This window comes from Ambystoma mexicanum, chromosome 1p, assembly GCF_040938575.1.
Source record: "Ambystoma mexicanum isolate Mex_15411 chromosome 1p, UKY_AmexF1_1, whole genome shotgun sequence".
NCBI classification, from domain to species: Eukaryota; Metazoa; Chordata; class Amphibia; order Caudata; family Ambystomatidae; genus Ambystoma; species Ambystoma mexicanum.
Genome location: NC_090921.1, coordinates 594,532,605 through 594,550,515, shown reverse-complemented (window position 1 = coordinate 594,550,515; position 17,911 = coordinate 594,532,605). Strand labels below are relative to the sequence as shown.

General features: G+C 45.1%; 1 long non-coding RNA gene across 2 annotated transcripts in view; it reads left to right on the top strand.

The window, feature by feature from the left end:
* Positions 1–17,911, top strand: part of LOC138576339 (uncharacterized) — an 87,682-nt gene that overhangs the window by 39,326 nt on the left and 30,445 nt on the right. For both annotated transcript variants that reach the window (XR_011303963.1, XR_011303964.1), the window contains exon 2: positions 15,221–15,289. This is a non-coding gene — a long non-coding RNA (uncharacterized lncRNA). The remainder of the gene's footprint in view (positions 1–15,220; positions 15,290–17,911) is intronic.

The following is a 17,911-nucleotide window of genomic DNA, read 5'->3' as shown; positions in this document are numbered from 1 at the left end:
TCATAGACATGGACACCCCCCTCTTTACACTAGGGGTATCGAAACTTGAAATGTCTGAGGAATCTGCAACCCTCTTGACCTCCAAGTTTGCGGCCTCATTCCCGCTTGAAATAAAGTCAGTTCTATTAGTATGTGCTGTGCTTTTAACTATTGCAATGGCTGCTGGGAGCTGTAGTGCCTTAATAAGCCTGTCCAATAATGCTTGGAGGTATCCCCTCCTTTTCCAACGTGCTAACCCTGCATGCACAGTCGACGTCACATAGGCTGAGTTACTGTACACCGTCACTCCCTGTCCTTCGTACTTCTCAAGTGCGATAATAAGTGCCACCAATTCTGCTGCCTGTGCTGAAAAGTGCCATGGCAGCCATATGCTTGCCACTGCTTCAAATTCTCCGTTCTCCCTGTATCTCACTACAGCTGACCCAGTCCATCGTTCTCCATTATTTTGATCGATTTTCAAAGACTCATCAATAAAGAGAATCTCTCCCCCGACAGCGTGTTTTCACTTACACAAGGTATGTTGCCATGTTCTTCATAGCTAGCACAATCATGCACTTGCTCACCCATTGCCACAGGTTCAGCTAAAAATGTGGCAGGGTTCACTATCCTGCATCTGATTATATTAATTGCAGGATTCAATATTACTCCTAACCTCTGATGCATCAATGTGCCCTTAGGTGTTTCTAGAATTGCAAACAAAGCATGCTCAACGAATAACGTCAGAGCATCCCATCATTATATTTGTAGCCTTCTCAATGGCGAACGCGGCTGCAGCCAATGATTGTTCGCAAGGAAAGTGTCCTCTCCTAACTGGATCTAGAATCCCTCTATAATATGCCAGAGGTTAATATCCAAGAGTAGTTCTCTGTGTAAGCACTGCCGTCTTAACTATCCCATTACTGTGGGAAAACAGGTAGAACTTTTCAGAATAATTGGGAATTCCTAATACTGGTAGCATGCAAATTGCCTTTTTTAACTCATCAAACCCTTTCTCTATCGCCTCAGTCCTTTCTATTTTATCTGTGTTTGTGGCTTTTTAAGAGCTTGCAGGAGTGTGCTTGCGTAAGAAATATAATCAAATACCCATTGTCTAGCATAGTTACACAATCCCAAAAATTGTTGCAACTGCTTTACTGTGTGAGGTTTTGCTTTCTTCATAATTGCCTCAGCTCTTTCATGCATAGCCTTTTTTCCATCATGCAAAATTAACTGACCTATATACAATACTTACTTTTGACAGTATTGTAATTTCTCTGTCCACCTTGTATCCCTTTTCTGCCAATATAATCATTAACTGTATCAAGTCTTCCCTGCACTTGTCTTCTGTCGTATTGCAAATTAAAATATCATCTACGTATTGCAGGACAACACTTTTCCCTTTCAATACAACATTGCCCTGGTCCATCTGAAGGACCCTATTAAAAACCGATGGAGACTCACAGTACCCCTGGAGTAACCTTGTGCTTTTCAGTTTCGTCTGACGAAAAATAAATGATTTCAGATCATGAGAGTCTTTATACAACAGGTTTGGAGAAAAACGCATTTTTGAAGTCAATCACCGTAAAATATTGTGCTTCGATGGGAATATTACACAATATCATTGCAGGATTTGGAACTAGAGGAAACTCTGCCTCTACAATCTGGTTAATCGGCCTCAAAACCTAAATTAAATGCCAAGACCTTCCCTTCGATTTTTTGATAGGATACATGGCGGTATTACATGGTGACTCTGACGTCACAAAAATACCCTGTTCCATTAATGCGGAAATCGTCTTAAAAATACCTTCATCTGCCTCTGGAGACATGAGATACTGCCTTGCTCGAGGTAAAATTGCTCCAGGTTTCAACTTAATCTGAACTTCCCCCGTCCCCTTTCAAAAAGGCCTACGTCATAGGGGCCTGTAGTCCATAACAAAGTTGGCACTTTACCTAAATCCTCGTCAAAATATTCTGGATGCTGTCGCACTATCATCATTCGCTGTGGGACTTCTCTTTGCTCCATTTTAATCCAATATGTAATATTCATTTAAAATACTAGCTCATCAACTGTTGAATCATCTTTGAACAGCTCCTCATCTGTGACATCAGTCAGTCTATACCCTTTCCCAATGGCAGTGACTGTTCTCCATAGCCTGCCCTCATGCCATCCTTCGAGCATAGCCAATTCTCCTCGTACCACAGCTGCAACTAGGTCTAGAGGGATAACACGCCCTCCCTCTTCGTCCCTCTGAATTTATGGTCTAAACAAAAATGAATCAGGTATTCTCATAGTTTTTCCCACTAAGCCAGGCAACCATGTCAACAAAATGCTTACCCCATATGGAATAATTTCAGGTTCGAGTGGCACTCCGCGCAGAGCCATATGCCCTGTAAATGTAGTTTCCACACATGCATGCCATGAGGCCTGTCATGCCACATGCCCAACATACAAGAAGCGTCCTTCTGATTTGCCCTCCTTGCATATTCTGATTGTCATGCTGTACATTCTGAAAACTGTTTTGCTTACTTTGGAAACCACCTCTTCCTCTATAGCCCATGCCTCGGGCTCTCTGCATGAACCTACTTCCTCCTTGGTCCATCTGATGTTGATTATTCGCCTGTGATGCACCTATAGGTTGCTGCATTCCCAACCCCTCGACTCTCGTTAAAACCGCTCCTTCTAGAGAGTATTTTGACAGTTTTTTCGGAACTAATTTAGATTCCAGTTTTCTAGTTTCCTCCCGGTTTTTATTCTTCTCCTGCTGAAGCCGACAGTGATGCACAATCGTCAACTGTATCTCTGCCCACGGCTTTGCCTCCATACTGTCATGATCCCTACCCCTGACCCCCACTAGCAAGGCAGCCTGCCAGGTAGGACCAGGTTTCGGGGTTCCGATATGGCCTTCAAGGCCCTAAAATCTCACCCGAGACTCTCTTGGAGTCAGTGCTGGCGCCTTTGGCACCAGGCTCATAATCACTATGGAGAACATCTTTAGGTTGGGACTATTTTACTTGGACCTACTTTCTTGGGAGGCTTCAGTCAACATGGAGGCACTCAAATAGCTCAGTTACCAAGAACTGAGCTATGTGGTATAGTGTTCAGGGTGTGGTTGGCCTGGGACCACTTTACCTGGACTACTTTTCCTGAATTTAAACCACACCCAAACAGCAGAACACGCTTTGCGTTATTCTGCTGTTTGCAGCGTAACACTCACCGTGTCCAGCAGGCTCCAGTATTCTTTGATGCCAGTTATTCATGGAACCGCGTGCCTGCAGAGAGAACAAGAACATTGTTATTGGAATCCTACCTGCAAGTAGCATCCTGTCTTCAGCCCATCGTAAGCTCCTGATTTTGCTTACCCGGAGACAGTCGATCCAGCGAACTCCATCTTCTGGGCACTGCATGCTTCCTGGAACGCCGCAACCTGAAAAGGAGAGAGAAGAACAGCATTAGTGAGTGCATACTCACGATTCCACACAACCAACTATAACCACAAGATTCATACCTGGTTAGTCGCCTCTTGGTCAGCATCATTCCGGAACATCACTGCAACCGGTGAAGAGCACCGCGGCATCCGAAGGAAGGGGAAAGACACAGGTTAGCATATACAAGGCAAAACAGCGCCGCGCATTACTTACCAGGCAGTATCGCGCACACCGAGCCTTCATTTACCGGTTTCTGCTAAGCTCCAACCTGCACCAAAACGCCAAAATCTCTTTGCACACCTAAAGAGAAGGAATAAAACATTAATAACAATAAGAGGAAGGAAGGAAAAAACAGAATAGAATACAAAGACTGTAAAGCAGCAAGACCTACCTTAAAAACACTCAAAAGGGCTCGCACCAGTGAAGCAACTTGGTCGCTCACACCCACATGAGACTACGCACCCCTGCCATGAAGACCAGGATGGAGAGCACACCTTCTAAAGAATTTAGGTGTGCAGCGGGCCAAGGGAAGGTTTTGAATCCAAGGGAGGTGTGAAGACACCCTACCAGAGACAGTTAAGTCTTGAATCCAGCCCTCCTGTATTTCAGGCTCAACTTCCATCAGAGGCACTACCCAGGTATCGGGCAGAGGGTTCGAGGTGCATATCATCCAACCAGGGCTGAGTGACATCCCCGTGGATACCAGGTAAGCATAACACATACTCACTAATTTCTTGAGCTGCCTCTGCACTTGCTCCGGCAGTCCTTGACATAGAATGTGGTAAAATACTGCAACTAATTTCCCCCAAAGCTCACGAGTTTCCAAAGACCACTGTTCCTGAATGGATTGAATGTAAACAAGAGGATCTTCGTCTGGTTGCATTTTACGTGCCATGATAAAACCCATATCTGAAGCATCAGGATTCTGTACTCTCAGAGCTCTCCAAACATCTGCTCTACAATTATTAAATGGTGCTCCATCATGGCTGTGTTCTGTGCCGTGACAATCGATCAACCTGCTTGTGTCCAAATGTCATCAGTCCTTTCCCCAAGAATGGCTGCTAGGAGACCTTTAATGTCTCCTATAGCTAGAGTATTTCCTCCTGTCATTTTCTCTAATTCATAAATCCATTTTTCCACACCCATCGTTAAACTAGGGAGTTTACACCTTAAATTATCCTTATCCATTGGTGCCCATGGGATATACTGTGGCCTAGCCCCTCCTTTCTCCAATAGCGGGAACTGCGTATACCCAGATCCGCCATCGGCTCCCATCGTCTGCCTATTCATAGTAGGGACAATGGTTCTGCATCGCCTTCTACCGGGCAATGACCTCAGCCTGCTCAAATATGGTGGCGATTCTCCTCTCTTACTATGCTATCGTCTTTTGGGGCGCTCCGGAAATACCACTAGTTCTGCTATTTTGTCTCTAAATTGTTCTGGATCTGACCATCTTACTTCCTTATCTTCCTTGGCTTTCATCCCTGTTATTCTTATCCAAAGTTAACCTTTTTAAAGAGAATGTTCTGTGCTCGAGACTAAACAGGCTTCCATCTTTGCCTCGTGATTGGGCAATTATAGATCGAGCTTCCTTTCCCCTGCTTCCCAGTTCACCCTTTGCCCTCATGTCTTGATAGACCTTATCGATTCGATACTTCCAATCTCCAAATTCTCCTCCAGGTCGATTCTAGATGAAGGCATTACTTCCTTTAATGGAAGAAAATCCTCTAAGTTTATCCTGAGGGGCTCTATTGTTGTTCTCTGTGGCGGGAGGAACTTCTCTATGTGGCTCCACGGTATTACCATACTCAGTTACATGAGCTCTTTCTGAATGCGATCAAAGTCATGTGCCTTCTGTGTCCTTTTTCACTCCATTTCTGCATCTAACTCTTCGTTTCTTCGCTTCCCATCTAACTCTTTCCTCCTCCTTTCTTTTCTCTTCTCTTCTCTCATTTGCCCTATGCACTTACTCATCTCTTCGTCTTTGCATTCTTTTGTCTCGCAATTTCTGATGTTCCTCTTCCCTCTTCCTTTCCAACCTATCTTGCTCCTCTTTGCCTGTTAACATGCTTCCGTTGTTCCTCAGCCCTCGCTTCCTTGCTTTGCTCCTCTTCCTGATACATCTGTTCTCGCTGTTGTCTATTCTTTCTTTTGTTCTCATCTTCCCTCAACCTTCTTTCCCGTTCCCTGTCTTTTTTATCTTGTTTGGCTTGATCCTTCCCTTGTCTTATTGCCTCGATGCTTTTCCCATCAAGTTTAAGCAATATCTGTCCACCCATCCATTTGTTGTGTATGAGCGTTATCTTGTCGGCTTTATCCTTCTCCCCTTTCCATCGCTTCATCTCTCGGTCTATCTCTGTGGTCAAGTTGAATCGTTCACCTTTCTCTTCCTTGTTCTGCAAGGCTTTAAAGATTTCTTCCTTTCTCTTACTGTCTTCTGAACTATCATCACTGCTATACGCAGGTGGTTCATATATCGGATTAGTGTACCCTGTCGTCGCTTTCAGTTCCTTCAGCGGATACAGCCCTACATCTTCTGTACTATCACCGTTTATTTCCGACAGAGCAGGGGAAGCAGAAGGCTCACCACCCTTCTCCTTGCTCTGGTTAAGCATCCATTCTTCAGGGGGCGGATCCTCTAGCTCCTCCTCGTACATTTTTCAGAGCTATAAAATAGCTAGTCTTTTCTCTAGCTTCTTCCCTGTGAATGCTGCATGCAGGTATGTGGTCATGTGTTGCAAAACTGCTTTAGACAATGATCCCCCTTGTGGCCACAGCATGAACATCTTATCTGCTGTGCCTTTCACCCATTCTGCACTATACGGTTTGATTTTGGGCATGTGTTTGGGCAATGTCTTGCACATATGCATCAGTGGTGTATCCTCTCCCATTTTGACAAGGTATATTTTTATAGGTATATGATAGTGGTAGTGTGCCCGTTCTCAAGATGGATTGAAAGGGGTCCATGCACACATCCTGATGCCACTTGCGCTGCAAACCTTTTAGTCCGAGAAGTATTTCCTAGATGGGGAATATGTGAAGTATTGAGGTTCGACAATGGTTGTCATCCGCCGTCACGGCCATTGCCGTAATTGGCGGTTGTATCCGCTTTGGAGCTGGAGACACAGAGGTAGAGTGTTTTAGTCCTTTCTCTGTGTTCTTGTCACCAGTCCCAGTTACGTGACGCAGCGCCGCTGGAAGTATTTAAACTCCCCGCCTCCGGGTAGTCGCTGCGTTGCAACCCACTTTGGACACTTCCTGTTTCCGGGTTTTCTCACTCCGATCCTCTGCCGGATCTGCCAGAGGGTTTCCTGTTTGTTCCTGCGTTTCCTGTTTCCTTCCTCGGAACGCCTGCATTTCCTTCCGCTACTCCGGGCGGTACTCCGGTGTGCCTATTTTCTTTTTCTCTGTCTCTTCTGATTTTCCGGGAATTCTTCCCGTTTCTCTCTTTCTGTTGGCTCTTCCGAGCTGGCTAGTTACGCACCTAATTTTTCTTCTTTCTGGAACCATTGCCATTTATTCTAACTGCCACAAGGAGCCTCCGTCTCTCCTGACTCGACGATTGGACTTCTTCTACTCAACTATCAGCCTCGCTCCATTACTATCTTCAGCGACTATTCTGAGATTGAAGAGTCAACACTGCTCTGCAGGTTTTTCTTTTCCCTTTTGGGTTTTTCCCTGATTCCGGCGTGGTTCCGGAAAGGGAGTCACAGGACAGCTGTTTATCCAGCGGTCACTGTGGCTTCCCTCCGTGACAAGCACATTCATCACAAGAAGGAAAGAGACTATCTTGCACGACGACGTCTACAAGAAACCGTCAACTCGGTCAGCTCAGGTGAGGAGAGTGTGCTTGTGGCGGAGGAGGAGTTTGATTTGCACCACTCATCACAATGGTCCACATTTTGTAAATAAATTGTTTGAACAGGTAAGTTTGTTGTTGAATATCAAACATACGTTTTCTTCTGCTTATCACCTGCAAGCAAAGGGAATATGTGAGAGACTCAATGGTCTGCTCAAAGAGAGAATAGCTAAATTAAAGTTAACCCTGAAGAAGGGATGGATGTACTGCCTACCCATGGAATTATATACATTAATAAATCAGCCTGGGTCATACCATCACCATCACCTCACAGCCCATGAACTGGTAACGGAGGGGGAGGAATGAGAACGCGTCTAACTCCCCCATCGAGGAATTGAAGTGATGCCCGGAAGACAGCAGAAATGTTAGGAAATTAGATAAATGACTATTTGACATGTATGACCGCTAGTATCTCTCTCATTTCAGATCAACACAGCAGCAAGTGGTGTCGGTCTAAAAATGCAAACAAAGATCATCTAGCAATCGGACTACCTGTTCCTAGGCTGTACATTGGAGATTCGGTCCTAATCCGTAACTTCACAAGGAAGTGGCACAAGCCCCATTTTGTTGGTCCATTCGTCATTGAATACATTACCCCTTCAGCAGTAAAAGTCAGAGAAAGGCGTGTGACTAGATTAATTCGGGAGACGTCAAACCATATGCCGGAGAGACTGACACGCACCTACCCATTAAGTCAGGAGCAAGCCAACATGAAGTAATTTAGCACATGCTGACTCAATCGATGATGCGGAAGAAGGACGCAGAAGGTGCTGTCTGAATAAATGCAAGTTTGCATTTGGACTGTGGCGTCTGTCAAATTTAGCACACGTGAAACCCCGATTTGTTTGACCCAAAGAGATCGTTTGAAATGTTTGGACTGTAGGAAACTATTGAAGTCATGAAAAAGTATGCCAGATCTTGAATTTCTCTTTGACGACTGGAAGAGGGGCAGTTCCCTGATTCCTTCCTTACTGAGTTCATGTTTGGTCATCCTCATGGTGTTCTCTGATGTCAACACTCATCGGCTCGTTTTTGCTGTTTTTCTCATTATTTTACAAGCATATCCTGCTCTGGTGGGGAGAACTGCTGATATTTGTGTTTTTTCTGCAAGGTCCTAAAAATGGTCCATTTGTAAGGAGAGTTCTCTCAGCCATCATCGAGCAAATCCTGCAGCTTCCTGAGTATCTGATAAACTTGCCCGATTAAAAGCAATTTTTCCTTCCTTAAAAGTAATTCACAGGCAAGATGTGGAGTATTGACAGTAATAATATAGCAGACAACGAGAAAGCCCAGCTGGTGGGGTCTAATGTGCTGGTGTATAATATATGCATGCACCACATTCATCATTGTTTTTCTGTTTCTTATGATACACACTGTTTATTATGTTGGTCCAACGAGAGCAGCAGTTCCCTTGTTCCTCCTCATGCAAGAGACAGTTACAGATATAACAGTTTCACAAAGGTCAAGACCCTATGTGATTATTCCAACACCAATGACACGTGTAAAGTCACCTATCTCTCTAACAAGTGTCCCTATGGTTCCCCCGGTAAGAAAGATGGCAACTGATATATTTCATGAGTTGCTTGCACGTACTCTGCTTGCAAGGAAGAGACCAAATAGAGGTGTAAGAGAAGATGACTATGAGTTAAATAGTTATCTTGACAGTACAGCACATTTTGGGAATAACATGTGGTATCAGCACATGGAAGAAGTGGGCAAAATAACTTCTGAGGAGAGTTGCTATGTTTGTACTCCCCTACCTTATGCATTGGGGAACTCTTAAGATATTTATAGCTATTGGAATAGATGTCCAGACAGCTCATTGCCTGACTCACCTTGCACTCTGCCATACAAGAGGTACATTTCAGGGTTGAACAGCATCGTTAGTATGGGTGACAGAATGGTCAGCGCCAGAAGCAGATGATTATGTTCAAGATTCGAAAACAAGAGCAAGATCACACACCAGAAATCATGTGATAAGATAGGAACAGCCTGGAATGAAGGGAGCAGGGATCAGATGGGAGATAAATACTAAGCTCAATTTCCAAATGAAGACTGAAGAAGAAATCCAAAGTTGTAAAGAGAGAGGACAAATGCAGATTTGGGGGACAGTGCTTTCACCAGATGGATGGGAAGAAGACGTAGTTGTATGCAGTCCATTGGCACTGATGGGATTCTGCAAATCCACCGTGGAGAATGTGGAACGGACATGCAAACCACTGTGGCCGAAGCTTTCCAAGCTACTAACCTGGGTTGAAGACAGAGGAGACCCAGTGCAGATAGTGCCCCTGGCAAGTGCAGAACTGTGTTTCAGAAACAATGGCACAAGAAAAGTTGGCGAGAACCAACAGTGTGACGGAAACTTTGACGTACCAGGAATGAAGGAGGGGACAGTAGTAATAATGGGCCGTTGCTGGGCCCGTGGATCCAGAGCTTACATGAAGCTACCCAGAGATTAGTGTGGACTATGTTCTATGGTGCTTAACCAAGTTCCAGCATTAGTGATTCCGACAAGTGACTTGAACATTGGAGAATTTCCCAAAGCCGATGCTCATCTAAGAAAGAAGAGATCACTTGAAGTTATTAAACGAATGAAGAGGCAGAATTACTTCTCAGCAAAGTCAATAGAAGTGTTCGACTCCATTTCGTATGAGCACAGGTTGTTCAGCAAGACTACCTCAACGTTTACGATTATCTTCATGCCAGGGATCCAGACTATGGTGAATACTAAATGGTTACAGATAACCAGATGGCAGCTTCTGCAGACCATCAACACTACCATAAAGGGATTCAATGCAATCAAAGAAGAGTTGAGAGCCATAAGATTAATGATACTCCAGAACAGATATGTTTTAGATATGATCACTGCTATGGATGGAGGTGTTTATGGCAAAATCGCAGAATGATGTTACGCGATGATGACGAGAATGGGACCTTGACAGAGGCCATAACGATGGTGAGAAACCTACACGTCAAAATGGAAGATGAGGAAGAAGATGTTGCAGATGACAGTTGGTTTGCTTCAATCTTCTCATGGGTACCTCAGTGGAAGGCGAATATTTTTAAGTTCCTTGGAGCAAGTAATGATAATGTTTGGATTTTGTGTGATCCGGGTAATCACCACACAATGCAAGATGACAACAAAGAAGTCAATAGGGATGAAGATCATGATTGATATCAAATCTGGAGTTGGACCAAAGGAGCTGACACATGAAGAAATTGGAGACCATTTCAAGGCCATTATTCATGCACCTGAGGAAACGAAGTTCCTGTATACAAGAGACCATAAGAAATACGTGGGAAGATGGATCTACTGTAGTCCAAATGGACAGTTCAGTCACATGGTTTGGAGCATTGATGATCATGTAAAATTAGCAGGACCCTTGAAGGCAGTGATGTATATGCACTCCAAAGAAGCACACTCTTCAAAAAAGGATGTCTGAAAATGGAGACTGAAGGAAGAGTGGTGGATGAACCTTCCGGTGGAGGCTTTTGGCTCCTCCTCTACAGAGGGGGGACTATAGAGGAGGAGCCAAAAGCCTCCACCTGAAGTCCGGCCCCGGTTCTACCTATATGTTGGGAACCAGAGATAGTGACAAGGGAGACCCCTGTAATGATGCCAATAACACAAACAGCCTTTGAAGCAAAGTACCCTTTAAGGAAGCAATTTTTTATGTATCCACAAAGAGCTGATAACCTCCTGTGGAAGATCCCCAAAGAACGAGAGAAAATGAATGAAAGAGCAGATTGTTGATGTCACATGACGTAAAGTGACACGTGAAAAGGAGATGACAGTGGAGAACGTAAAGAGAACCTATGAACCTGATGACAAAATAAAGAAATCGAGTTATTTTGTATGTGAAAAATGAAGATTACACATGTGAAAATCACAGAAGAATAAGCAAGCCATTTACAATTGTACAGAGCCAGTAACGCAAGTAGATTAAGTGATCATAAGAAGCTAGCTATAAGTAGTATATAGATTGCAGGCGGTGCCGCCAAGGTATATGTGAAGCATAAGAAACACCAAGGTGTATTTATATGCATAAGAAATATGGATGTTCCACGTCGTGTTTTAGCAAACTGGGATTCCATGGACAGAAAGCCGGAACGTGTGTCGTAGTTGATAAACAAAAGCTGAGATGCAAGAGAGAATCAAGGAGGCTTGGCTGGCCGAGTGACAAGAGAGGCCAGGGCAGTCGAGAACCAGTTGTCTATTCAAAGGATACAATTAATGAAAGAGAGCAGACAAGCTACTGCGAAGGTGCAGCCAAAGGACAATGAGTGCCAAGGTTTATTCATTTGAATACCATCTAACATTAAATTGAAGCTCGAAACACGGTCTCTAGACATGTGACCAAGATGAAAATAGACTCAAGCAGATGACGTCAAGACAAACAGATGCAAGTATACCTATACTCCCTAATATTCTCAGCAATTGTGAAGACTTCAAGGCCATGTTCAAAGGCTAAATGACTGGTAGAGAGTACGAGTGATGATGGATGTCAGGCTAATTGGTTGGGAAGCTATGGTCAAGGCCAGCCCACCGGCACCCGGAACGACAGGTTGTGCGCTGCTAGCAAGTGGAATATTCCAGAAGGGTACAAGTGTGCCAACCATTTATAGGGGACCACATAGTAAAGAGCCCTATAGTTTGAAAACCAATAATAATCGTGCAATTTGTGATGATGTATATGACTTGCACTAGAGGATGGCGTAGATGCCCACCTGACAGTAGATACCCAATCACAACTTCAACCCCGATAGAAAGTATATGTAGATGTTCTGTGTTATCCTATCACAACCCCACATAAGTTTGTACACTGAGCCATGTAGTATGACGTCAATGATGACCAGTTTTTAGTATGTAAGTGTCTTTTTTATGAAATTGCTTCAAGATTATGCTATGTAACATTTGCTGATGTTCGTTATACTCCCTGTTTTAGATAATTGTTATTAAAACAGTGTACACTTACCAACTTCTTGAGTCTACCTTATTATTGATGTTTGGGTCATTTCTGCTTCCCCAACCTTCCTATAAGAGCGCCACCACATCTTAAAGAGTCCCTTAGCTGGGTTCAGCTCTCTTAACTCAAGGCAGACTCCCCTTCACCCTTCCTTCCCCAAGGACGGACAAGTCGTCCCACTTCTCACGAACCAACACTGAACAATGACAACCTCAGCAACTACCTCCCCATTACCCATAGGTAGAAACCTTGAGAAAGCAGTAGCCACGCAACTCCTCCAACACATCAAAACCAGCAACCCCCTTCAGTTCTACCAATCTGGCTTCAGACCCAGGTGCAGCACAGAAAAGGCTACCATCAAGGTGATTGATGCCCATGAAATCCTTGATGATGGCCATCTTTGCCTCCTGGTTCTCTTTGACCTCTCAGCAGTATTTAACACATTAGACCACCATACACTCACTGCCAATTTACATCGCTGCATGGGGATTAGTGAAACCATCCTCCGCTGGTACAAACCGTATCTTGCTAATCGACACTAGTTTGTACAAATGGGTAGAGTTGGTGATCTGGAGAAATCCCTCTCCTGTGACTCCTGCAAGGATCCATCCTCTCACCTGTTATCTTCAATCTTTACATGAAAATGCTTGCAGCCCTACCAGCTCCACGTAACATCCACATCCACCAATATGCAGATGAAACACAGCTCTACCTCAAGATATCCTCCATCAAAGAAATCCACAGGCTCAAGGCCTGCCTCTCATTGATCCAGTGGTCAATTTCTAGTGCTTACCTGAAGCTCATCCCCTCCAAGTCTAAATTCCTACTGCCGACCAATAACGCTGAACATCCAAACCTGGCTCTCTGCTTTGTACCTTGAGGACTTCACACCCCAGCTGGCTACCTGCGCCCAATCCCTTGGGATTGATATCAACAGACCCCGCTCCTTCAAACAGCACATAGCAAGGAAGACACAAACGGCTTGGTACCAACATTCTCTGCTGCAGAAAATCACGTCTTTCATCCTAGAATACAACTTCAGATCTGCTGTCCTAGCCTTGGTCCTCTCCCACTTGGATGGCCGCCAATGCCCTCTTGGAAGGCCTTCGGGCGACTCCTTTGACTCCCCTGAGATGTGTCCTGTATGCTGCAGCACGACTCATCAAAGGACTCTGCAAATTTGACCACATCACCCTGGTCCTCATCGACCTCCACTGGCTCCTGCTGCAAGCCTGTATCATTTTCAAATCCTGCTGCATCATCGACAAGGTTGTCACCTTGAAGTCACCAAGTTACCTCACAAACTCAGCATCTTCGGAGGCCTAGAATCCAACAGAAGTAAAAACTTGGGCACACTTTAACTGTGCCCACGCAAGAAGGGAAAAACAGAAGACAGTCCTTCTCTGTCTACTCCCCAAAGCTCTGGGACCTCCCCCCTCATCAACATCCGACTCGCCCCCTCATTTCTACAATTCAGGAAGTAGCGCAAGACCCTCTTCTTCAAGGAATGTCTCCTCCCTAGCACCTAGGTCCATACACTTCACACCATAGCTGAGACTGGGTGATCTTATCTCCCCACCCCCACCCTGTGTCTTCCCCTGGCAACTTGTAGACCAATTTTTGACAATTGCCCTCTCTCCCACTTGTTAGATCCCAATTCCCTTGTTTCTCTGCTCTCTAATCTTGTTCTTCCCCTTATGATTGTAAACGCTCTGTTGCTTCCCCAAGCTAGGTTTGTGGTCCATAAATACCCTAATAATAATAATACCAGAAGTATGGATAAAGTGTGCCAGTGGTTTGTTTTGTTTAATAAAGATTAAAAAGGAGTGGATTCAAAGAAGAGCCCTGAAATACTCCACAAAGAATGGACATTTGGGTAGATTTGAGAAGGAGGGAGAGATATCTGTTGGGTCTGATCAGTCAGATACGATTTAACCCCTTTCCAAGGAATCCCTCTTAGACCCGTTCTTTACAGATGGCCCAGGAGGATGTCATGATCCACAGTATCGAAGGCTGCTGGCAGATTTAAAACAATTGGCATCCCTGTTCCTTCTGAATCATTCCACTCTGTTAGATCATGCAGGGCTGCTGGAATTACTGTTACTTTTTCATCATGTAACCACCCATCACCTTCAGCAAAGGTCTGGAGATAAGATGTAACTTCACCCTCCATCAGCTTCGTAACGTAAGGCAACTGCGAGATAGGTCGATCATTTTCTGGGCAGGATGAATCCAAGAATGGTTTTTAAAATAGCAGAGTTACCACTGTCCTTTTTAGTAGACTGGGTACAGCTCTTGTAGACAGACTGCTTTTTTTTCAAATTTCACTTGAGATACAAGAGTGTGCTGTCTTAAGAAAACTTGCAGGATAGGACAGTTGGAGACAGCCCAACCCTCACTGTGGAGGGCTGAGCTAGTGCACCGTTCAGCACCTAACCACTCAAATACCTGGCTGATCCTACCTCAGCAGTGCCCCGTGCCCAGGAAGGGTACCACGCTCCTCAAATCACTGCCTCAGGCCAGGGTTCTCTATATCAATGTTGTGCCTCTTTGCCAGGAGGGGCGTTGCATCACAGTTTGTTGCTCTAGCCCGGCTCATCAACGAGGTGCCCCGTTGCCAGGAGGGGCACCACCTACTAACTTCACAGCTGCAATTCCATCTCTTCATTGCCCGATAAGGGATGGAAACGCATCAGTCTAGTCACTGCCGCAGACCAGGCTGCACTAGAAGCTGCTGGGCCCGCCACCTTTATTGGTGGGTCTGCTCTCAATGCCTGGACCTCTGCACCCAGGGCATGCAGAAAATGTTGGTGCCCCCACTGCTGCAATTAGTACCTCCTTTATTTACAACATATAAAACTGCTGGTGTAATAGGGCTGATTTACGACATATCTAAAGCATCTGATGACTAAAAGACCGTACACCAGCATGCCTTTGTCCTCCTTTCTTTGTGTTGTTGCATTTAAATTAATCTAGTGTTTCTTTATAGAGCTTTGTGCCGCACATCCAGTGTGAGTCCAGTACTCGGCCAAGTGGGGACGCCGGAGACTGCTAAGAGGTGTGTTAAGTATTGAGAATCCAGAAAAATGTTTTACCATGCCCACCTAAACCTGTTTCCCACCAAGGGCAAGTAGAACCATCTTTATGCTACACTCCGCTCCCTCTCGCACAGGAAGGTCACCTTCGTTTTGAAGATCAGACGTTACTTGCAGACTTAGCTGTTGAAAAACGATACTGTTAGTTGATTTAAAAAACATACATGTTTCCTGCGGCTGCTAGCTCGGAGGCACTGGGCAACACTTGCTGTACAGTGACACGCAGAGAAGCAGTTTGACATCGTATTCCACTTCAGAGAAGTGCCATGGTAACAGATGCCTGTGTGTAATCAACAGTCTTTGACAGAAGTGCTTATACGTACCCAGTATGCGCTGCCCCACACCTTTTGCCTATCTTAAATTAACCCTTCATTCTTGAGAGATCAAAGTAGCAACAGCCTTCCGTGATTTCTGTACAGCACGTAGTACATTATTTTTCGCACATTCATTTTTTTAATTAGAAGCTTGCAAACTGTATGCCCTCAGTTGGCAATTCTTCTTGGCAGGAATATGCCCATGGTGGTAGATGATGCAGAATTTCAGAAGACAGCCTTTTTTGTTGGGGACTCTGTGAGTGCGGGAGACTTTACAGATATGAAACCCCTGGTGTGATATTACCAAGTGGCGCACTGTTAGGCTGAATTTATGGTGACAACACAACATGGCACGCCCTTCCCTGCTAACTGCTGGGTGTTGCATAGCACACAGGCTGAATTTATGGTGTTGCATGTAGCAACTCAATCCTTCGACAGGACCGTAAGCTATCTAAAGGTGGAGGTGTAGCTCTCATTTCCAAGGAGGCACTCCCCATTAGACTGTACAGCCACTCCTGGGAAAGTAACGCCAACCTCCTATCTGCCAAATTGTCCCTGTTCCCCAGGTGTACCATAAATATACTTGTCACCTACAGACCGCCAGGCACAGCCCCTGACTTCCATGGGCACCTCCTGCATGTCCGAGTAAACAACTTAAAAAGCTCCACTATAACCATCTTACTCAGAGACTTCAATTTAGGTTTCGACGACCAAAAAGATAAACCAGCCTCAGCTCTAGCCAAGGAACTCACTAACCTAGGGCTTTCCCAAAGAGTTACAGACCCAACCCACTGTAAAGGTCGCACCCTTCATTGGGTGGCAGACCACAACTGTTCATCCACTATCACCACCATCTCGGCCTACCCGTGGATGGATCACAATTGCATTTAATTCACTGTTCCCGCTGAACCCACCTACAAAGTACTATCCTGTGCTCAACCAGCCAAGGTCAGAAGCTCCAAAAAATGTACTAAGCACAACCTCCTCCCTCTGCTGGACGTCCCAGAACTCAAACCGCCCTTCGGAAGCGACCCCAACTGTCTCGCCAACATTTACTCCCACACTCTCACCAAAGCCATTGATGCAATAGCCCTGATTGAAGACAAAAAGGAGAAATAATCCATGCATACCAATTCTTGGTTCACGGAAGAGCTATCAGCCCTCCGCACTAGCAAACGCCTTGCCCTAGCCAAATGGCAGTCTAATCCCAGTGACTCCACCCTGGAAGAATTCAAAGGAGTATCATTGCAATATAAAAAAGCTATATTCAAAGCTAAGTCTGAATCCTTCAACCAACGGACCACCAATGCCAACTCTAAAACTAAAGAAATGTTCTCCATTTTCAAAGATCTCATCACTCCCTCCTCCAGTCCAGACAAGATCATCAAAGACGAAGCTTGGTGCTCCAGCCCACAGGCAGCCCTCCTTAACAAAATCAAACTTCTCCAAGACAAAATACAAACGCAACGCACTACCTAAGCCTGACTGGCATGCCATGCCTAACACCCCTCCTCACAGTCCTTCCACCCCCCCTCTTCTCCTTCAGAGATGTCTCAGAATCTGAAGTCTCAGATCTCCTCCAGCATCTTAAACCTTCCACGTGTAAATGAGACATTTGCCCACCTGACATCATTAAAGACTGCGTTGATGCACTTACTCCGATTTTCATTCATCAATGCCTCCTTCTCCATAGGAACCGTTCCACTCAGCCTAAAAGAAGCCTGGGTCCACCCTCTACTAAAAAAAACCTCCCTTGATCCCACCTGCCCCAACAACTACCGCCCCATCACCACTGTCCCATTCCTCCTTAAGATCTTACATAAAGCAGTCCCAGCCAGATCCAACACTACCTTGAATCTAACACCATCCTAAGTAAAAGGCAATCAGGTTTCCGCAAAGGCCATGGCACAGAAACTGCCCTCTTGGACCTAAAAAAACGAACTACTGAGATAATGGACAAATCAGCCCTTCTGCTTCTCGTGGATCTCTCAGCTGCGTTTGACCTTGTTGATCACAAGATTCTTACCTCCCATCTCTCCAATGCAGCTCACTTCTCCAACAGGCCTCCTCATGCATAACTTCCTTCCTTGAAGGCTGTGCCACGAAGGTATACTCTGACTAGGCTAACGCATCCCCCACCACTATCCACTACAGAGTGCCCCAGGGATCTTGCACTGCGCCTACTCTACAATCTGTTTACAAAGCCCCTTTTCGACAAACTCGACTCCCTAGGCATAGCTTACACTAACTATGCCGACGATACACAAGTAC